The sequence below is a fragment of the Macaca nemestrina genome, chromosome 6, assembly GCF_043159975.1.
Source record: "Macaca nemestrina isolate mMacNem1 chromosome 6, mMacNem.hap1, whole genome shotgun sequence".
In the NCBI taxonomy this organism is placed as follows: domain Eukaryota; kingdom Metazoa; phylum Chordata; class Mammalia; order Primates; family Cercopithecidae; genus Macaca; species Macaca nemestrina.
Genome location: NC_092130.1, coordinates 99889366 through 99905533, shown reverse-complemented (window position 1 = coordinate 99905533; position 16168 = coordinate 99889366). Strand labels below are relative to the sequence as shown.

The 16168-nt window shown below is 42.8% G+C and overlaps 1 long non-coding RNA gene across 1 annotated transcript in view; it reads left to right on the top strand.

The window, feature by feature from the left end:
- Positions 1 to 16168, top strand: part of LOC105475231 (uncharacterized) — an 87773-nt gene that overhangs the window by 852 nt on the left and 70753 nt on the right. The gene's annotated exons all lie outside the window — the stretch shown is intronic.

Genomic DNA, 16168 nt, shown 5'->3' with positions numbered 1-16168 from the left:
AGGGTCAGTCTGACAGCTTTCTGTATCTCGAGCTCTTGTCACCCCTCCCAGAAAAATCAGGTCACACATGGACTTGAAGGATAGTGAATGCTGGTGAAGTAGAGTAGTGGGGTGGGGGTTATTAGGTGGTAGGGGTGGCAGTCAGTGGGATGGATGGGGAACTGGAAAGGGCATGGAGTAGGAAGATGATCTTCCCCTGGAGTTTGACCGTCCAGTGGTGGATTCTCTGACTGTCCCCAGCTGAACTCCTCCTAACATTCCTTCTCTTTACCTGCCGCTCTTCTGCTCTTCTGTTCATCTGCTCATCTTTTGCTGCTGGAGCCTGGTTTCTGGAGTTTATTTGCGTACAGGATAGGGGGTCATGGAGGGCCAAAAGGTAACTTTTGGGCACAAGGGCAGGAATGCCTCCCTTCATTTAGGGCCATGGGTTTCCAGGCTTGAGGGTGGGGCCTTTGCCAGGGAACTGCCTTATTCTACCCAGTAGTTCCCTGTCTTCTGTCCCTATCAACAATAAGTGAGCTGAATAATACTCTTAAAAGGAGGACGAGAAATAACTGGGTAGAATAATACAATCCACCTTTCCAATAATGGTTTCGGAAGAAGAAACTGGGTGGGTGTCTTCAAAGGCAGGGGTCCCCAACCCCGGGGCCATGAATCAGTACCCTTTGTACCCTGTTAGGAACCAGGTGGCACAGCAGGAGATGAGTAAGGGGCAAGCAAAAGAGGGAAGCTTCATCTGTATTTACAGCCGCTCCCCATGACTAGCATTGCCGTCTGAGCTCCACCTCCTGTTACATCAGCTGGGGCATTAGATTCTCATAGGAGCACAATTGTGAACTATGTGCATTCAAGGGATCTAGGTTGTGTGCCCCTTATGAGAATCCAATGCCTGATGATCTGTCACTATCTCCTATCATGCCCAGATGGGCCCATCTAATTGCAGGAAAACAAACTCAGGGCTCCCACTGATTCTACATTATGGCGAGTTGTATAGTTATTTCATTATATGTTACAGTGTAATAATAATAGAAATAAAGTGCACAATAAATGTGATGTGCTTGAATCATCCCAAACCCATTCCCCACCCCTGTCCATGGAAAAAATGTCTTCCATGAAACCAGTCCCTGTTGCCAAAAAGGTTGGGGATTGCTGTTCAAAGGGATGATTTTGCAATGTGAAGGCCAACTATTAGGTTACTACTGTTCTTCAGGCCCAAAGGACACTTTATAGCTGTGGACATCTGATAAAAAGAAAAGTAATGAGTATACTGTTGGTGGGAATGTATATCCAGACACCCATTATGGAAAACAGTATGGAGGCTTCTCAGAAAACTAAAGATAGAACTGTCATATGATCCGTCAATCCCACTACTGGTTATTTATCCAAAGGAAAGGAAATCAATGTATCAAAGGGATCCTTGTACCCCCGTTTATAGCCACACTATTCACAATAGCCAAGATATGAAATCAACCAAAGTCTATAAACAGATCAGTAAAGAAAATGTGATATATATACACAATGGAATACTATTCAGCCATAAAAAGCAATGAAATCCTGTCATTTGCAGTGACATGCAGGGAACTAAAGGCCATCTTGTTAAGTTAAATGAGTCAGACACAGAAAGGCAAAAATCACATGTTCACACTCATGTGGGAGCTAAAGAAGTTGATCTCATGGAGGTAGAGAGCAGAAGGGTGTAGGAGTAGGGGAGTGAAGACAGGTTGGTGAATGGGTACAAGCAAACGGATAAGATGGAATAAGTTCTAGTTTTTGATAACACAGAAGGGTGACTATAGTTAGCAACAATACATTGTATTTCCAAATAACTAGAAGAGAACATATTTTTCTTTCTTTTTTTTTTTTTTTGAGACGGCTCTTGCACTGTTGCCCAGGCTGGGGTACAGTGGTGCAATCTCGGCTCACTGAAAGCTCCGCCTCCTGGGTTCACGCCATTCTCCTGCCTCAGCCTCCCAAGTAGCTGGGACTACAGGCGCCTGCCACCACGCCCGGCTAACTTTTTTGTATTTTTAGTAGAGATGGGGTTTCACCGTGTTAGCCAGGGTGGTCTCAATCTCCTGACCTCATGATCCGCCCGCCTCTGCCTCCCAAAGTGCTGGGATTACAGGCGTGAGCCAGTGCACCCGGCCGAAGAGAAGATTTTTTTCTATGAGTTTGACTTTAATTTCTAAGATTCCACATATACTTGAGATCATGCAGTATTTGTCTTTTTGTGTCTGCCTTATTTCACTTAGCATACTCTTCTCTAAGACATCTATGTTGTTGCAAATGGTAAGAGTTCCTTTTTCTTTAAGGCTGAATAATATCCGTGTGTGTGTGTGTGTGTGTGTGTATACACCACAGTTTCTTTTTTTATTCATCAGTTGATGGACACTTAGATTGTTACCATATCTTTTGGCTTCTGTAAATAATGCTGCAATTAACATGGGACTGCAGATACTTCTTGGAGATAGGGTTTTTATTTCTTTTGGAAATATACCCCAATAGTAGTATTAGTGGATCATATGGTAGTTCTATTTTTAATTTTTTGAGGAACCTCTATACTATTTTTCATAATGGCTGCACCAATTGACGTTTCCACCAACAGGGTAAAAGTGTCCCCTTTTCTCGAATGCTCACCAACACTTGCTGTCTTTTGACTTTTTGATAATAGCCATCCTAACAGGTGTAAGGTGATGTCATTTTGACTTGCATTTCTCTGCTAATTAGTGATGTCGAGTAGAAGAGAAGATTTAAAATGTTCCCAATACAAAGAAATGATAAATGTTCAAGGTGATGGGTATCCTGATAACCCTGACGATCATTACACATTGTATGCATGCATCAAAATATCGCATGTACCCCATAAATACGTACAAATATTTTGTATCAATAAAAACATGAAAAAGAAAAGTAACTAGTATAAATGGCCAGGTGCGGTGGCTCACGCCTGTAATCCCAGCACTTTGGGAGGCCCAGGTGAGTGGATCACTTAAGGTCAGGAGTTCAAGACCAGCCTGGCCAACATGGTGAAACCCCATCTCTACTAGAAAAATACAAAAATTAGCCGGATGTGGTGGTGGATCCCTGTAAGCCCAGCTCCCTGGGAGCCTGAGGTGGGAGAATTGCTTGAACACAGAGGTGGAGGTTGCAGCGAGCCAAGATCGTGCAACTGCACTCCAGCCTGGGTGACAGTGTGAGACCTTGTCTAAAAAATAATAATAAAATAAAATAAATAAAAAAGAAAAGTAACTAGTGTAAACGAATCAGGTTAAAGTCATCTCTAATTCATGTTTAAATATTTGAACAAATTTTTACAGTTTACTGTATCTGGCAGTTCTTTTAAGAAGAAGCTTTATTACTTTGAGTGTCTAAAAGAATCCATTTAACTTTAAACTGACCATGTAATGAGATACATGATCTTTTCATTAGTTCATAGAGGAGTTTTTAGTAAGTGCTGGTTATAGGCAAAGCACTATCTTAAGCCTAAGCAGGAGTCTGGAGACTATTCCTGCCCTGAAGAGGATTACACTCCAGTATGACAGTAAGACACATGCAACTCCAAGAAGAAAGTAAAAAATTATATAAGAGGAAATATTCAAGTGCCATAATAAATTGAGAACGGCTACATAGTTTTGAAAGTGGCAGCATTTTATCAAGGCTTGAAAAGGAGTAGGACTGGACTCCTGGCATTATATGTTTATTATCTTAACGAGATGTATTTTTAAAGTCAGATAAAAGGAGCTTATCTTATTTGTGAGTCAGTGCTTAAATTTTCTTAAATTTTGTGAGTCAATGCTTAAATTTAATATTTTTCTAAATTCTTAAATTTTCTTGTAATCAGAAATCTCCTTCTTGTGTTACATTTAAAATCAAACTACAAAATATGTCTCAATATCTAATAACTTTTCTTCTTTGCCCTACATACTTTGTTCAAGTTTCAGCAAGAAAAACAACCTTCAGTTCTTACTTTCTTGGTAGTGGCAATTCCCCTAACGTTCATCACACATTTAACCATAAATAAATAACATTTAATTTTCACAGGAGGATCTCATTTCTGTCCCCTGCCCTGGAAGTTGGCAAAAAGTAAGGACCTGCATTTCATTGGAAATACAGAATATTTACTCTCCCTATTCTCTTCAGAAATTACAGCCTTGAAATCTGCTATCAGAAACCCAGTTTGAGGCTGGGCCCAGTGCAGTGACTCACGCCTGTAATCCCGGCACTTTGGGAGGCCAAAGCAGGCGAATTAGTTGAGCCCAGGAGTTTGAGACCAGCTTGGACAACATGGCGAAATCACCTCTTAAAAAAGAAAAAAAAGAAAATACAAAAATCCCCCCCAGAATGGTAGCATACATCTGTGGTCCCAGTTACTCAGGAGGCTGAGGTGGGAGTGTTGTTTGAGCTCAGGAGGTGAAGGCTGTAGTGAGCCCTGATCACACACACCACTATACCCCAGCCTGGGTGATGGCGTGAGATCCTGTCTCAAAACCAAACCCAGTTTGAGAAAAATATTTATCAAGATTGCCTCAAAGACATGCAATTATGGAGCTGTGTTCTTTGGACCACACTGTTGTGGTGCATCCCAGATGTGCTTTTGGTCTGTAGGTTTCTTTCTTGGGCTGTTTTTATCTTGTTTTTGGTATAAGGGTAATACCAGCCTCACAAAGTGAGTTAACAAGTGCTCTTTTCTATTTTTTGAAAGAGTTTGTGAAGAATTGCTATTAATTTTTCTTTAAATGTTTGGTAGATTCAACAGTGAAGACATCTGGACCCCAGCTTTGATTTATGCATAGGTGGTTGATTACTAATTCAATCTCTTCATTTATTATCTGTCTGTTCAGATTATCTATTTCTTCTTGTCAGTTTTGGTAGTTTGTATTTTTTCCAGGAATTTGTTGATTTCATCAATATGATCTAAGGTGTTGGTATATACTTTTTCATAATATAGTATTTTTTATACTTTTTTTTATTTCTATAAGGTTGATGGTAATGTCCCCTCTTTCCTTTCTGGTTCCTGGATGTGCTTTTACTAAACTGTCCCTGGGATAATGCCATCTGCCTTCAGAGAGGCACCTTGTAGGAAACAGATGCATAAACTTCATTATCAGATTTAGTGTCATGATGTCATCTGCTACAGCTGTCTACTGCATCCCACAGTGTTTTCTCTGCAGGATCTAGAGGAGAACTTTCTCTGATCTCTCCGTGTCATGAAAAGCGCTGCATGCCCTGAACAAATGAGACCTTTTAATCCCTCTGTGGATTATGTCTCCTGCTTTGGCTGCTGGGAGGGCTGAGTCCAATGTTGAATATCTACTCTATCAGTTTCCTAGAGCTGCCACAACAAAGTATCACAAACAGATTGGCTGAAAACAACAGGTGTTTATTCTTCCATAGTCCTGGAGGTTTGGTTAGAAGTCAAAATTAAGGTGTCCGCTGGGCTATGTTACCTTTGGAACCTGTAGGGAAGAATATGAGGGGACTTCAAAAAGGTTGTGGAAAAATGGAATTAAAAGATAAAAATGAGAAATATACATTTTATTTCTCAACATAAACTCCATTAAGTTCAAGAGACTTTTGTAAGCGATGATACCAGCCATCTAGTCCATTCCCAGCATCCTGGGAATTTAGCCATGTCAATGCAGTCTTCCTTACATCATTAACTGAAGAAAAATGGGTACACTTTACATCTGTTTTCTTGAGATTGAGTCTCACTCTGCCACTCAGGCTGGGGTGCAGTTGTGTGATCATAGCTCACTACAACCTCGACCTCCTGGGTTCAAGCAATCCTCCCACCTCAGTCTCCCAAGTAGCAGAGACAGGCAGACACCACCATGCCTGGTTAAGTTTGTATTTTGTGTAGAGACAGAGTCTCACCATGTTGCCCAGTCTGCTCTTGAACTCCTGGGCTCAAGTGATCCTCTCATCTTGGCTTCTCAAAGTCTTGGGATTATAAGCATGAGCCACCATGCCCGCCATTTTTTTTTTTTTTTTTTAATATTAGTGTGTTAGTCCATTTTGCATTGCTATAAAAGGATACCTGAAAGGAGGCTCATTCGACTCTCAGTTCTGCAGGCTGTACAAGTAGCAAGGTGTCAGCATCTGCTTCTGGTGAGGACCTCAGGAAACTTCCACTTACGACAAAAGGGGAAGGGGAGCAGACATCATGGCAAGAGAAGAGGAAAGAGGGAGTAGAGGGAGGCGCCAGACTCTTTTTAACAACCAGACTGGAGGGAAGTAAGAGTGAGAACTCATACCCCCCAGGTACGGCATTAATCTGTTTTTGAGGAATCTGCCCCCATGACTCAAACACCTCCTATTATGCCCCACCTGCAACACTGGGAATCAAACTTCAGCGTGAGACTTGGAGGGGACAAATATTCAAACTATATCAATTAGAAAAAAAAGAAGTCAGACAGCCACGTCAGCGCTGTAAGGTGGATGCCTAATGATTTTCTATGGGAACTCTCAAAAAATTGCCCTTGTCTGATGAGAGGAATAAGCAGGAGCACTGTCGTGGTAGAGAAATACTCTCTCTGGTGAAGCTTTCCCAGGTGTTTTTTTGCTAAAGCTTTGGTTAACTTTCTCAAGACACTCTCATAATAAGCAGATGGTATTGTTGTTTGGCCCCTCAGAAAGTCAACAGGTGAAATGCCTTGAACATCCCCAGAAATTGTTGCCAGAACTTTGGTCTTGACTGGTCTGCTTTTGCTTTGCCGCGGTAACTTTCTTCTCTTCTCTTGTTAGCCATTGCTCTGATTGTGCTTTGTCTTCAGGATCATCCTGGTGAAGCCATGTGTCATCTTCTGTTCCAATTCTTGAAAGAAATGATCCCATTGTTTATTCTGCTCTTCTGCACAGCTGATCTGAGCACAGTGGTTTTGGCACCCATTGAGTAGAAACTTTGCTCAACTAAAATTTTTCAGTGAGAATTGTGTGAGCTGACCCAGGTGAGATGTCTGTGGTGTTGGCCATTGTTTCTGCTCTTCATCGTTGGTCCTCTTCAGTTAGGGCTCAAACAAGATGAATTTTTTTTCTTGCAAATCGTTGTAGATGGTCTACCGCGATGGGCTTCATCTTCAACATTGTCTCATCCCTTCGTAAACTTATCCATTTGTAAGCATCTAATTTCTTTGGGGGCATTGTCTCCATAAACTTTCTGTAAAGCATCGATGATTTTACCACTCTTGTCCCCACACTTCACCATAAATTTGAGGTTGATTCTTGCATTAGCCAACTTCATGTTGCTCTGATGTGGACTCTTCAAACTGAAGTCATATCCTTCTTCATGCCTCAAACAGGACCCTATTCAGATATGTTATACAAGTTAGTACCATTTATTGGTGTGGAAAAACTTTGAAATCCATGCACAATTTTTTCATGATACACTTTTTTTTTTTTGAGATGGGGTCTCACTGTGTTGCCCAGGCTGGAGTGTGGTGGTGTGATCTCTGCTCACTGCAGCCTGAACCTCCAGGTTTAAGCAATTCTCCCACCTCAGCCTCCCCAGTAGCTGGGACCACAGGTGTATGCTAACACACCCAGCTAATTTTTGTATTTTTATTAGAGCTAGGGTTTTGCTATGTTGGCCAGGCTGGTCTTGAACTTCTGACCTGAAGTGATCTGCCTGCCTTGGCCTCCCAAAGTGCTGGGATTACAGGCATGAGCCACCGCGCTGAGCATGATACACATTATTGATGAACTTTATTGAAGTACCCTTTGTACTTCCTTACCTTTCCCTAGCTTCTGGTGGTGGCTGGCTGTCTTACTCCATTTCATGCCTACTATAACAGAACACCTAAAACTGGGTAATTTATAATGAACAGGCATTTATTAGCTCATAGTTCTGGAGGCTGGTAAGTTCCCTATCAAGATGCCAGCAATGGGTGAGAGCATTCTGGTTTCATCATCACATGGCAGAAGGCAAGAGGTAGGAGGAGAAACTCCCTTCATCAAGCCCTTTATAATTACATTAATCTATTGTGAGGGCAGGGCTCTCATGACTGAAACATTTCCCACTGGGCTCTTCCCCCCAGCACATTGGGGATTATGTTTCAACATAAGTTTTGGAGGGGACAGAAACATTCAAACCATAGCAGTAGCAATACCTTGTGTTCCTTGGCTTGCAGTTGCATCCCTCCAATCGCTGCCTCTGTCATCACATGGCATTGTCCCTGGGTGTCTGTGTCCAGATTTGTCCCTTCTTATAAGGATGCTGGCTATATTGGATTACGACCCACCCTAGTGGGTGTCTTAACATGATTACATCTGCAATCACCTTATTTCCAGATAAGGTCACATTCACAAATGCCCAGAGTTAGGACTTCAACACATCTTTTGCAGGGACATAGTTCAACTCAAAGCACCTACAAGTGCCACGTGGTCAACTTCTCTGTATGCTAATATTACCCTTCTTATTTCATCTTTTATTTTTCTCCCTCTATTTTCCTTTTGTCCCAATTACCTAGATTACTTAGTTTTTGCTTAATTATATACATCTTTGGCTGGGTTTGAAAGGAAGAAGACAGAAATGAAGGGAAGGAGGAAGAGAAGGCGAGAGGAAAAGAGAGAAGGAGAAGGAGGAAGAAAAGCTTGCCCCCTAAAATTAGACATGAGACCAGGGGAACAGAGTGGCTGGAATGGAGAGCAAGGGTGGGAAAGACTGACTGGGAAAATGTTTTTGCTGTGGGCTTCATCAGAACCTCAGAATTACTTTTTTTGAGGAGATGGATGCAGTGGCTAGCAGCTTCTTGAATCTTAGCTGATCTAGGAAAAAGTGGAAGATAGTTTGATGAACTGGGAATTAGGAGAGTAAAGGTATGGTCCAGCTACTTTTGTATGAATGTTAGTAGACACAATATGGATTGAAGTTTTGTGGTAATAGGAAGCTTATACAGTGTTGAAGACTAACGTATCCTAGCTGTTGTGGACACAGACCCATAAATCATTGATTTCGTGCATGCAATTTATTCTGGAGGACAGTATCTCATGTTTACAGGGTATCATCCTCCAAATGGCACTTTAGCTGAAACTTTAATAGGCTATTCCAATTGTCTATCAGACTAGCTGTTTGTGGAGATTATATGCATATATGACCAGCTAAAGCTACTATATAAACCAACATTTCCCTTTCCACCTGTTTCTCATCTTAACCCATCACAGGTAAGAGTCTTAATCCTAATACTATAGCACACCAAGGGTTACCATCACCCCACTTACCACTAGAAATGAGGTCCTTGTTACTGTTTGGTGGGTGAATGATCCAGTACCAGAATTCTATCCTGAGGTTTGAAGGTTCAGACCTACAAGTAGCTACAAGGAGCTTCTATTTTCTAGGGCCACTCTCTACATGCTTTCTTAGTTTGGATTTCCCTAAACGCAACGACTAAGACAAGGACTAGGATGCAGATAATCTGAGGGCTGACTGCAGGAAGCAGGGCTAAGGGAGCAAGGAGAGTAATGGAAGAAACATGTCAAAATAAAGAGGCTTTGCTTTTCTAACTATAAATGACTGTGTGTCTTTCAAATAATGTCCTCATTTTATACTGATTATGATGGTAACAAAACCCATTCCCAAATGGTGAACTGTTTTTAATGTTCACCTTTAGACTTTTTCAGACCTACCTTCCTTTTTTTTTTTTTTTTTTCAGAAAGAAGATCTTGTTCTGTCACCCGGACTGGGGTGCAGTGGCATAATCATGGCTCACTTCAGCCTCAAACTCCTGCATGCCAGTGATTCTCCCACCTTAGCCTCTCAAGCAGCTGGGGGTACAGGCACATGCCACTATGCCCACCTAATTTATTTATGTTTTTTTTTTTTTTTGGAAGGTAGAGACAGGGTCTCACTATGTTTCCCAGGCTGGTCTCAAACTCCTGGTGTCAAGTGATCCTTCTACCTCAGCCTCCCAAAATGCTGGGATTAAAGGTGTGAACCACTGTGCTGGGTCACTTCTACCCCATTGTTTAACTTAACATTGTCTTAATCTGTTTTGTTCTGCTATAACAGAACACCAGAGACTGGGTAATTAATGAAGAGAGGAAATTTATCTGGCCTACAGTTCTGGAAACTTGGAAGTCCGAGATCAAGGGGCTGCATCTAGTGAGAGCCTTCTTGCATCATCCCATGGCAGAGGCGGAAGGGCAAGAAAGAATGAGAGAGAGAGAGAGGGAGAGGGAGAGGGAGAAGGAGAGGGAGAGGGAAAAGGAGATGGGGTGGTGGGGGGCGGAGAAAGAGAGGGAAAGAGAGAGACACACAGCGAGGGAGAGTGCACTAAACTTGCTTTTAGAGCAAACCCACTCCCACAATTAATCCATTGAAGAAGAGTCTGCAGTCACCTCTTAAAGTTCTTAGCTGTCAACACGGTTGCATTGGGGAATTAAGTTCCCAATACATAAAGTTTGGGGACACATTCAAACCATAGCCATCATCTTCTGCCATTTATTATTAGAAAAACGTTAATGTATACTTTATGTTTATTTTGTTGGTTGGCTTTTGGCTTGGATACTTATGAAATTTTTAAAACATCTTTGAGACTGGAAATTTTTACTGTAATTATATATGTGAAGTCTCTTTTTGCTTGAAACATAGTGCGCTAAGCTTGGAGTTTATCCTGAGGTAGTTTTAGGCAAGAGAGTTACATGGTGAGAGCTGTGTTTTAAATATACCACCTCAGGCAAGTATGGGGGATGTGTTTGGAAAAAGTACAGACTAGAGCTGAGTAGACCAGTTGGACTGTTGGAATATTGTAGGCCAGAACTGAGATATTTTTAAGATTCAGCCTGTTCAATATGTACCAGGAAGTAATCAACAAGAGAATAGATGGGAAATGGAGTTGGTAAGAAGTAACTCCAGTGTGGTCTGCGGTTCCCATGTCTCACTGCTGTGTGTTACTGGCCTCGGTGTATTTGAGGAGCCTGAGCTGCTGTGCAGAGGCCAGCGTCACTGGGGCATGCGACTCTAGGGAGTAGTGCTCCCTGGGGAGACATTTTCTTTTTCTTTTTTTTTTGAAACGGAGTCTCGCTCTGTCACCCAGGCTGGAGTGCAGTGGTGCGATCTCAGCTCACTGCAACCTCTGCCTTCCGGGTTCAAGCGATTCCTGTCTCAGCCTCCTGCGTAGCTGGGACTATAGGTGCCCGCTACCATGCCTGGCTAATTTCTGTATTTTTAGTAGAGACGGGGTTTCACCATATTGGTCAGGCTGGTCTTGAACTCCTGACCTCAGGTGATCCACCTGCCTCAGCCTCCCAAAGTGCTGGGATTACAGGCGTGAACCAACACACCTGGCCCAGGGTGACCTTTTCTACATCACTGGAATGAGAGGAAAATACTGGTTGCAGAAAGAAATGGCTCTTTTCCTATGGAAATCCTCAGCAAGGCATTTGATACTGATTTCTGTTTCTCAGAACTGTTAGGAAGAACTGGTACAGAGATTTATCCCAGAATTTCAACTCCTTTTCAGGATTCATTAGTCTACCACTCTGTATTGTTTTGTGGTTTATGTACATCTATTCACCATAAACTACTACTACTGCCTAAGGATGGAGGAGGCTGGCAGGGGATCCAGGCAGGATTCACTCACTGCCGTCTCACGTTTTTCCTCTCCTAGGGTTCTAGGATGCCTCATAAAGGCCCATGGTGTACTTTCTGTCTACTTCACTTAGCTCCACATTGGCGATTTCTGTTAACACGCATGCAGTTGAATGGATGGCCAGAATCGAAGCTATCTGCTGTGAGACACAATGAGAAATGCTTTGTGTAAAGGCAGGAGTAGTTTTATTTACTGCTACATCACACAGGAAAGGTGGGGAGGAAATAAAAAGAAAGACAGGAAAGCAAAGGCAAACCAATATGACCAACAGTGGTACAGGCCTTTTTGTTCTTACCTCTCTACCAGGGTCCCTAAATGAGGCTTATACTTGGAAAAGCAGAAGACAGATCTGGTGGGAGGGGATATGGAAAAGACCTGGGAGGCAACCCTCGTACAGAGAGCCTTGTCTCCACAGAGCACTGCTCCACTGGCACACTTGTTCAAAGAACTGGCAGGCTGGGGGTCGGGCTCCCTCCTGCTTGTTTAAAGGGCTGGTATGACTGGTTAGAGTGAACCTCTGGAGGCTTATCCCACCATGATTCCAGGGGTCTCACTCTGCAACCGTAGTCAGGGTTGATGTGACCTGACCTTCGCGTTCAGACATCCACGCAAGTTTCAGAAGTGTTTACAAACTTTTTGCCAAAGGAAAAATAAACTTGCACAGAAGAGCTGGTTTAGCTGTTTTCTGAGATAATTATAAAAATAATAGCAAGCCCCAACTCTCAATCATTTAAATTTTTTTCCTTTTTTTTTTTTTTTTGAGACAGGGTCTCAGTCTGTTGCCCAGGCCAGAGTGCCATGGCATAATCGTAGCTCATTGCAGCCTTATCCTCCTGGGCTCAAGCTATCCTCCTGCCTCAGTCTCCCAAAGTGATGGGATTACAGGAGTGAGCCACTGTACCTGCTCAATTTTTTTCTTTTGCATTTCTTTTGCCATAGGAGAAAAGCAAACCATTATCTGAGTATGTGTGGCTTGGGGGCACAAGCAGATGTAGGGTGTATCGCTCTGTCCTCAGAGAAACTATCAGCATGCTGTTGCTTTTGGTGTTGGCTGGCACTACTCAGGATGATCCAGCCTGCCTGCTTGGATGGATGATTCAGTTAATCCGAAATCCTCCTCTCCGCCCAACCAAACCTCCTACTCATTCACTGAGTCATCACCCTTATGAAAACCACTTAGATTACACTATGTTAGAAGGATCTCTCCCTCACCCGAGTTTCTCTTGTCCTCCAGGCTAGTACTGTGCATCTGACACGTTGTTTCTTAGAAGCTAGCCTTGCTTTCACAGCTCAGCTAGAATGGTCTCTGTGGCAGGAATGAGAGCTCGTACATTTCCCCCATAAAGCCGAGCGCAATGCTGGGCAAAGTATTCGGTGAATACTTGGAGTGATTGAAAACTTGCCATTAAAAGCATATACTGTGTAGGTGCTTACATGAGGTGCTTAGAGTAGTCACATTTACAGAAATAGAAAGCAGAATGGTAGCTGCCAGAGGCTGGGGGGTGGAGGAGACATGGGGAGTCATGGTTTAAGGGGTACAGACTTTCTCCTTGTGAAGATGAAAATGTTCTGGAGATGCATGGTGGTGATGGTTGCACAACAATATGAACATACTTAATGCCACCAAATTGTGCACCTAAAAAGGTAAATTTTATTTTATGTATATTTTGCCACAATAAGGTTTAATTTTTTAAGAAACCTATACTGTAGAAATTTGAGGCTCTCCCCTAAGTCCACCCTCAGCTGCTCTTCCTGGTGCCCATGTGCAGAATCCATATCATGTGTGAGTGCAATGTCCAGTTGGATTGCCATGCTGGCCAGGCCCCAGCTACTGGGCTCAGCTTCCCACTTGGCAGCTCCATTTTTGTTTTGAAAATGGGGTCATTTGCACCAGGCTTTTAGTTTAGATTTGTTTTTGTAGTTCCTGTCTACACAAGGATGGTGAGGAAAGAGTCCAGATCTAGAGCAAGCAAGGTTATAGTTTCCCTGTGGTAATGGAGAAAAGCTTAGTGATGGTGAGATTTCTTGACATCTCACAGCCTCCAATTTAGTTTGGTTTTGTTTTTCATCTGTAAAATGAAGATTTCAATAGTCCCTACCTCTTCAGGTTGTTGTGGGGATTAAATGAAGTGAGTTGTATCAAATACCTTCCACAGTGCCTGAGGCAGGGCAGGAGCTAGGAAGCGTTGTTCATTATTTAATGACAGCTGAGAATTCTTGGATTCTGTGACTCCAGCTTGGGTTCCAGAAGGACAGAAGCAGCCCACAGGGCTCCTGACACAGTGCCTTGTCTATGATGTGTGATCCTATGCATAACAAAACCCTTGGGAGGCACCAAGTTGGTGGCTGGGGAAACAATCTGGTCCGGAGCGTCAGGGATTTTTCGGTACGACTTTCCCCACTCAGTCAGAAACCCAGCTGCCTGCCATGCCTGGGCTCCCGTGTTCCCTGCGGTGTTCTCTTTCTCTAGTTCACATTCAAAAAATCTTGAGAAAGGACTTGAAGAGACCTGCTTGGCTGGCTTTCTCACCTGCGTGGCCAAGATGCCAGCACTCACTTGACCACGTAGTTAGAGTAGGGCGGGCAGCTTTCCATGTGAGGAGGAGTGGTGGGCAAAGAAAAATGAGGCATCCACCCCGCACTGAACTGCATGCCCTGGGCAGGCCAGAGAAAAAGCAACCATGGCCCCACCGCCATCTCTCTCTTCAGTGACTAATGCCCTATGCGCCATGATGTCTGTTTGCAAAGAAAAGATGCCTTATGTTTCTTCTTTTGAAAGGGAGTCGAGCACATTGATCTTAAGGCTTTCCAAGTTAGCATCTAAAATTATTTGACCTTGGTTTAATAGGGAGAAATTGATCAGGTTGTGGAAATGAAAATTGCAAATACTTGATGAAAAATACTTGAAATAAATTCAAGGCCATATTAACATTTAATTTACACTTCCTCCCAGAAGCTATTTTTACATTCCTATTTACTAGTATGATATGCAGTAGTTATTTTTCTCCGTGACTCAATATGACGGGATATTTTTTTCCTTTCTTCAAATAGTTCTCAATTCGGATATGACACAGAGTTCCCATTTTCCCCATAAATTACATATTTATAGCACACGGGAATAGCAGGAATGCTGTATGTCTCTTAAAAGTACTTCTGTATTTGAATTATAGAGAAAATGACTTGATGGGAGTCTGAACTTTGGGCACTCTTGATGTAGCTGGAGCAGAGAGGGGAACAGAACTCTGTGTTCCAGGCCTAGGCACTGTCTGTTCTGAACATGAGCCTGCCACTGCCAACTGAGTGCACGTGGGGAAGGGTGATGAGGGAAGGATGGGCATGAGCAACCCGGATCAAAGGTCATGTGGTGGTGACAACATAGCTTGGACATCCTGCATCTTGGATTCTGTTCTGCTGTGTACTAGCTCTGAAAGCTTGAGACAGCTTCTTAGCCTTTTTGGTCCTTTTGCTTTTTCCTCTGTAAACTGACATAACAGAAGGAGTTACATTTAGGGTTATTATAAGGATTTGAATAATGTAATGCATGGAAAGCTTCCATGCTAGTGTTTTTGTTGAGAGAGTCATCAATTAAAAAAACAAACAAACAAAAGCCTGTCATTCCAGAGAGTTCTAAAGCAGTTCTAAAGTGTCTTCTGTTCCTTGCACCCTTCTTCCCCTTCCCTTTGGAAGACTGGTGGCTGAGACCAGCTAAGTTGTCTACTTGGGAGGAGGTACCCTTCCTTACCCACAGAAAGCTAAGTGGGATCCAACAGTCAAGGGAGCACAGAGCAGGCCCCTTAAGCCTACCTCTATCCCAGGCTTCCTGTAGAGGTTTATGTGGGGCCTATTGCTCCTCCACACAGTAAGGAACCATGTAAAAGCTTGGGAGCTGAAGTACATATTTGCCGGGAGGGAGCTCAGTATAGTAGATGTTCCCTTTATAACCCTGCACCCAGCGTGACAATGGGCAGTGCTATGGTTTGAATGTTTGTGTCTCTCCAAAATTCATACTGAAACTACATCCTCAATGCAATAATAGTATTAAGAGGTGGGACCTTCAGAAGCTGATTAAGCCATAAGGCTCCTTCCTGGTGAATGGGATTAAGGCCCTTATATAAGAGGCTTCTTGGAGTCTTCATCTTTTTTTCCCCTTCTGGCTTCTGCCATGTGAGAGCTCAATGATCACCCACTCCACAGGACGCAGCAAAAAGGCACCGTCTTGGAAGTAGAGACCCGCTCTCACCAGACACTGAATTTGCTGGCTCCCTGATCTTGGACTTCCCAGGGTCCAGAACTCTGAGAAATAAATTTCTATTGTTTACAAAGTACTCAGTCTGTTGTATTTTGTTATAGCAGCAGGAATGGACTGAGAGATAAGCAGCTAGTTGAGGATTTGGGAATTTGGGTGTTTATTTGGTTTTTGGTTTTGGTTTAAGTGAACCTTTTTGCAACACATTGTAGACATTTTATGTCTAATAAAATGCTTCCATTTAAAATATGCTTTTGGGTAGGCTTTAGAAAATGTATACAACCACGTAAGCATCTTAATCAAGACACAGAAAGTTTTTGTAACCCTCAAAAGTTCC